Raw genomic sequence first — 6,675 nt, forward strand, 5'->3', positions numbered from 1 at the left:
TGTCATTTCCTTCGGTATGAAGTGGGAAGATTGTCTTCCATATGCTGAGTTCTCCTACAACAACAGCTTCCAAGCGAGTACGGGCAAGGCCCCATTCGAGATTCTCTATGGCAGAAAGTGGCGTACCCCTCTTAATTGGTCAGAGACTGGTGAACGCCAACTTCTTGGCAATTACTTAATCACAGAGGCTGAAGAAATGTGCAAAGTCATCCGTGAAAATCTCAAAGCCGCGCAATCGCGCCAGAAGAGTTACTATGATAGCAAGCATCGTGACTTGGCTTTCGAGATCGAATACCATGTCCACCTCCGCGTCTCTCCAATGAAAGGTACTCGTCGCTTCGGTATCAAAGGGAAGCTTGCCCCTAGATACGTGGGTCCTTTCAAGATCATTGGAAAAAGAGGCGATCTCGCCTATCAACTTGAGCTTCCATCCAACTTCACAAATGTGCACGACGTGTTTCACGTGTCTCAGCTTCGCAAGTGCTTCAAGACGTCTGACCGCACCATCAACTTCGAAGAGATTGATCTCCAAGAAGACATGTCTTATCATGAGCATCCCGTTGCTATTCTTGAAGAAACCAAGCGCAAGACTCGCAACAAGTCTATAAAATTCTTGAAAGTGAAGTGGTCACATCATTCCGACCGAGAAGCCACCTGGGAATGCGAGGACCACCTCCGTTCTGAATATCCGGAGTTCTTTCAGTCCTAGATCTCGGGACAAGATCCTTTCGTAGTGGTGGAGTGTTGTAACACCCCGGATGTAACTTACCATATTTGTACTCCGACTCTTGCCATTTTCGGCACTAAGTTATGGGATTCGTGGTTGGGTTTTTGTCTTCGTTTTGCATTTTGTCCATGTCATGCATTGCATATCATGTCATCATGTGCATCTCATTTGCATACGTGTTCGTCTCATGCATCCGAGCATTTTCCCCGTTGTCCGTTTTGCATTCCGGTACTCCCACGTCCTCCGGCGTCCCCTTTTGTCTCTTTTCGTGTGCAGGTGTTAAACATTCTCGGAATGGACCGAGATTTGCCAAGCGGCCTTGGTACACCACCGGTAGACCGCCTGTCAAGTTCGTGCCATTTGGAGTTCGTTTGATACTCCAACGGTTAACCGGGGAACCATAAAGGCCTCGTTTGTGTTGCATCCCAACACCCCTTCAAAGTGGCCCAATAACCCATCCAACCCCCTCCATCCTCTCGGCCGTTCGATCATGATCGCGTGGCCGAAAACCGCTCCCCATTTGGACTCTCCTAGCTCCCTCTACCTATAAAAAGGTCCTCCCCGTCAAAATTCGGGTCAAAACCCTAGCTCACCCTCCCCTCACGCCGCCGGACACGTCCGGGCGGAGCCGGACGCGTCCGCCGCCATGCCCGTCCAACCCGCAGCCACCACGTGGCAAGCCCAGGCCGCGCCGGCCCGCCGAGGCCCGCAGCTGGCCCCCGCAGGCCCAGCCGCCGTCGCCCCACGCCCGCGTGCTTCCGAGCGCCCGCGCCGCCCGCGCTCCACCACCCCCGCTCGCCGGCCACCGCCGCCGATCCGCCGCTGCTCCGCCACCGCTCTGCAGCCTCGCCGGCCGCGCACCTCGTCGCGCCGCCCCGCTCGCCGGTCGCCCAGCGCCCGCTCCACTCCATCTCCGGCCGCGGGAGGGCCGGATCCGGCGAGCTCCATCTCCGGCGACCATCCCCTTCCACTCCGGCGCCAGCTCCAGCCAAACTCCGGCGTGCCTCAATTCCCGTGCCACCGAACCCTAGATTTGGGCGAGGTGAAATCCTCTTAAGTCTTTTTCCTGTAATTTTTCAAGCCCTGTTCAACATGCCATAACTCCTCATCCGTAGCTCCTTTTTGTGTGTGCCATATATCAAAATATTCATCATGATGTGCTCTTCATTTTGTTCCATTGTGTCATGCTTGTTTGAGTCCATCTTGATGCCCAAATTGTTGATGCAAGAGTGCTATAAAATGTTAGGTGCTGATTCTTAGCAGAGTATGAGCTTTTGTCATTTTTTCCATGATTATTGTGTGCTGCATATGGACTTGAGCTCTAGATGTGTTCTGGGCTATGCCATGCCATCTTTACAGGGGTGTATGCCATGTATTTTTGTGATATTTGTGGTGACTAGCACATGCATGCAACGTAGCGCTCGTGATATTGCTGATTTCAGAGACTTAGAATTTCACAAAGTCTTTGCTATGCTGTTATTTTTATGCCATGTATTTTTGTTGCTACAGAGAGTTCCATGCTTCTTTTGAGTATGTTAAGTAAGGATGATTTTGGACATATGGTTGTGCTCTATCCATCCATGTCCCTGTTTGCATTTATGGAGTGTCCTAGCATGACTTAATATTGCTCTACTTTTTCTATAAAATGTTCCTGGCAGATTGTTTACGTGCTAATCAATTTTGCCAAGGTTGTTGTAGTTGATCCATGCATGCTATGAGATTGTTCTTGCCATGGTTAGACTCATGATCATGCCTTCTTGCTGGTAGTATGCTTATCTTGTCATGCAATGCCTTGTGGTGAGTGAATCGAGCTCGCAAAGAGGCCTTCAAAATTTTGTTTTTGTCATGTCCAGTGTTCTGCTAAGTCTGAATCTGTTAACGGAACTTGCTATGTTTACATGGGTGCCACCATATCTTCTGATCTTTTTGGCTTATGGTCAGTAAGGGACTTTTGTTATATGCTTTGAGTAGATTCATGCCATGCCTTTCTTTGCTATGTTCTGTTCCTGTAGCATGTTGTTATCTTGCTCTGAACATTGCTTCCTGGTGTTAATTTCTGACATGTTGTTATTTTCGCCAAGTCTGTGATGCTGATATCTTTTGCACTTTTGCCATGCTTATTTGAACCAGCTCTTGTGTGATTTAGCCGTAGCTCAGTGTTCATCTTTTGTCAAGAATCTTGAGTAGATCACTGCCATGTGCTTTGTTGCTACGTTGGAGTGCAGTAGCTTAGTTTCTTGTTGCATTTTAGATGGCATTGTGTTGTTAATCACAGAATTGTGCCATTCTTGTTTTGCTTGCCATTTGCAAACCGTGCATCCGATTCCGGTGATCTTTATATCGATTTCGACCGAAATCATCTCATCTTTCCAGTGGCACACTTGGTTTGCCAAGTTGAGGCCTGGTTCAATATTTTCCTTCCGGAGCTCGCATATGCATTGCATATCACATCCCGCATATCATGTCATGTTTTGCATCATGTTGCTTGCGCATTGCACCGTGGTTGATTGTTGTTTCCTTTGCTTGTGTTCTTTCCTTGGGTAGAGCCAGGAGACGATTACGTGATCGAGGAATTGTCACGGCAGATGTCCTAGTGGAAGGACTTAGTCGTAGGGCCATCGCAACTAGGAAGCTTAAAGGGGTTAATCGGGATAAAGGACACGAGAGATTTTATACTAGTTCGGCCCCTTACGATGAAGATAAAAGCCTACGTCTAGTTGTGTTGGTATTGCTGGGGTTTCGATCACTAAGAGGCTAGTTCGCCGGCTTGGCTCTCGATCTGTTGTTTCTTGCCCTAAGCCGCCATTGGGTCGTCCCCTTATATACACGGGTTGACGCCTGGTGGCCTACAGAGTCTCGGCCGGCTCATAAAACGTGTCCGGCTCAGTGACTTCTTTTACATGCCTTTCCTTACAAGTCTTCCCTTATATACGGCGGTTTACAATATTGGGCCTTAAGCCGCCTCCGGGCCTTTAGGCCTTCTATAAGGTTTAATAAACTATCGCCTTGAGTGTTTACAGGGCTTCCTTCGTGACCCGCCATTGGGGTTGACCCGGCCCCTCCTGGGTGGGTCATAACTGACAGTTATATCCCCAACATTAGGCCCCAGGTTGAATTCGAACTTTGTTCTTTGTCAATCTTCAATACTTTGGCAAAATCCATCTTCTTATCCTCGTAGAGGTTTTTGTAACCCGCCATGACGTCATCTCTGGAAAACACGAAAAACTTTTATGACGCCATCTCCCAACGGATCTTCATCTTTAATGCCTTCTGAGAATCGAGGCGTCCATCTAGTTAGATAACCATTATTCGGCTCATCCTCGATTTTCGTGCCCGCGTGTTCGCTTATTTCCTTATAAATAGGCATGCCCCAGTCTTTTCTCATTCCTCTCTCTTCTTCATCTTCTTCCTCTCGCAACTCCACTGCAGCTCGAGCCCCGCCGCCGTAGCAGAGCACCTCGTCGCCGACCTTGGCCGCTGCATCAACCAGACCTGGTTCAGAGAACGGCGGCGATCTTCCTTGGAGGATGCGTAGCCGTAAGTTCTCGTTCTCTTGTTCCTCATATCTACATTCAAAACTTCTAGGTTTTCCGCATGTTCTTCATATTTCTTCACGGTTTCTTCGTAGTCCTTCCATTGCCTCCCCCTCTTGATCCAAAAGAGATGTATGCTTAAGCGGTAGTTGTTTGGTGCCTACTTTTTACATTAGTAGATCCCTTTTTCTGGTACAAGGGCCGCATTTAGAACTGATGAACTCGTATGAGCTATATTTTTAGGTCTAGGAAGTTTTTCATTTTGAACGGCCATTTGATCCATATTAATATCCAGAAGTTAAGAAACCTGTTTGTCTCCATACTTAACCAATTCTGCCGCTGGTATTTCTCAAATGTTTGTAGTCATGGTGGCTTACTGTGTCGACTTACTTTTCCTTATATGACATTAGCCCTTAATTAAGCCGCCATTACTCCCATGTATCATCTTTTACTTTCATCATATTTATTGAATTGAATCGGCATGTTACCTTCCTTTCAGTATGTTTTTGAACACCATGCCGTCCAAAGCGTCGATTGTCTGCAACTGGGTTCCCTCAACCGTAAATGAGGAACGTATGAAGGAGTTCTTCTCCATAGGATTTTTGCTAGGAAAAACTGTCATGTCTTACCATGCACCTGACCCGGACGAAGAACGGCCCAATCCAAGAGATGGTGAAGTCATTGTCTTTACTGACCACATGAACCGTGGCTTTTCACCGCCCGGCTCAAAGTTCTTCAAAGATGTCCTCCATTTTTTCAAACTCCACCCTCAAGATATCGGGCCCAATTCCATATCCAATATCTGCAACTTCCAAGTGCTCTGTGAGGTGTACCTTCAGGAAGAGCCGACCGTGGAACTCTTTAGAGAGTATTTTATCTGAACCGGCAGAATGAGTGCACCAACGGCCTTAGCTTGGAGCTTGGAGGCATCTCCATTCAGCGTCGACAGGGTGCTGTCTTCCCCCTTATAATCTTGTCGAGTCATCCAAAAGACTGGAACCAGACTTGGTTCTATTGTCAAGACACTTCACCAACATACGAAAAGCCACTGCCGGGTTATCGTGCCGAGCGTCTTCACTCCAAATTCATGCTCCATGACAAGCTTACTGCTGCCGAACGCAAGAAGCTGATCCCATCAATCAAAAGGATTAACGCTTTATTAGGGAACGGCCTAACCGGAGTTGACTTGACCCGCTGCTGGGTCTCATGGCGGGTCATCCCTCTAAGCCGCCGATCAAAACTGATGTGTGAATATGGCAGAGGCCCAAATGATTCTCTTCATCACAGCTCCATCCAATTGCCCAAAGAAGATATTGTTGCAATGTCAACCCTTCTGGTAAATAGAAAATATGAAGACTGCAGTAAAGTTGGGTTAAACCCCTTCTGCAAACTTAACCCGGTGCCAGAGGTAAAAAATCTCTGACCTCCTTCTTTGTATTTTCCCAGTCGTGTTAAGTACCTGCCTGATCTTTCGTCTTTGTTTATTCATCTGCAGGCCAGATCTGATTTCTGGAAAGTCAAGTATGACCATGAATCCGCCAAGAAGGCTAGAGCCGCTGCTATCAATACCAAGAAAACGACCCGGGGGTCCAAGAAGAAGAAAAGCACTGCTGAGGACTTGATGAGGCTTGATGATACTTCTGAGTCGGAGGTAGCCCTTGACTCCCTTGGCCAAGTTTTTAATAATCTTATTAACACTAATCATTGCCAGGACGACACAGGGGCCAGTCAGGCCATGGAAGAAGAGGTAACTATTTCCTCTGACTCGGCCCATATGCCAAGACAGAAACTTCGAGTCGTAACCCGGAAAGTAAGGTTTTCACACCCTTTGGCTTATTTGGACCCTCGTTTTCTTTTGAAAAAATAGCAACATGAAAGCCGCCATCAGGCCCGGAACGATGATGAACCGCCCGCTGTTCTTCAACAGACTCCTCAAAAACGCCAGAATGAGGTTTATTTCTTTGTCTTTGACTTTCTATTAATAGATCTTCTCCCTTGCATTACTTACTTTGTTTTATCTTTGCAGGAGGTGTCTCGCTCTTCTGGCGACAAGTCACTGACCCAATTTCCGGCCTTCAAGACTGCCCCTGGGTAAGATAGAACCCTTTTTCATCCATGTTTTTCAAATTGTATCTTTATACTGATAGTGTCATAACATCTCCTTTAGTGGTCAAGCTAAGTCCAAGAAGGCCAAGGTGGCTAAACCAGTGGAAGACCCGCCAGTCCTGGTGCCTGAACCGGCTATGCCACCTTCTCCCCCTCCTACTGAAACTCCAGAAGACCCAGACGCCAATGCTGAATTAAATCCTCCTGAGCCGTCAGCCGACAATACCACCGTTAACCCTTCTGCCACTAGACCATCCAGATTGGCTAACCCGCCATCACCGTCTGCTCAAGACGTTCTGATCACTGGGA

This window comes from Triticum urartu, chromosome 2A, assembly GCF_056163025.1.
Source record: "Triticum urartu cultivar PI428250 chromosome 2A, HENAU_Tu73, whole genome shotgun sequence".
Lineage (NCBI taxonomy): Eukaryota > Viridiplantae > Streptophyta > Magnoliopsida > Poales > Poaceae > Triticum > Triticum urartu.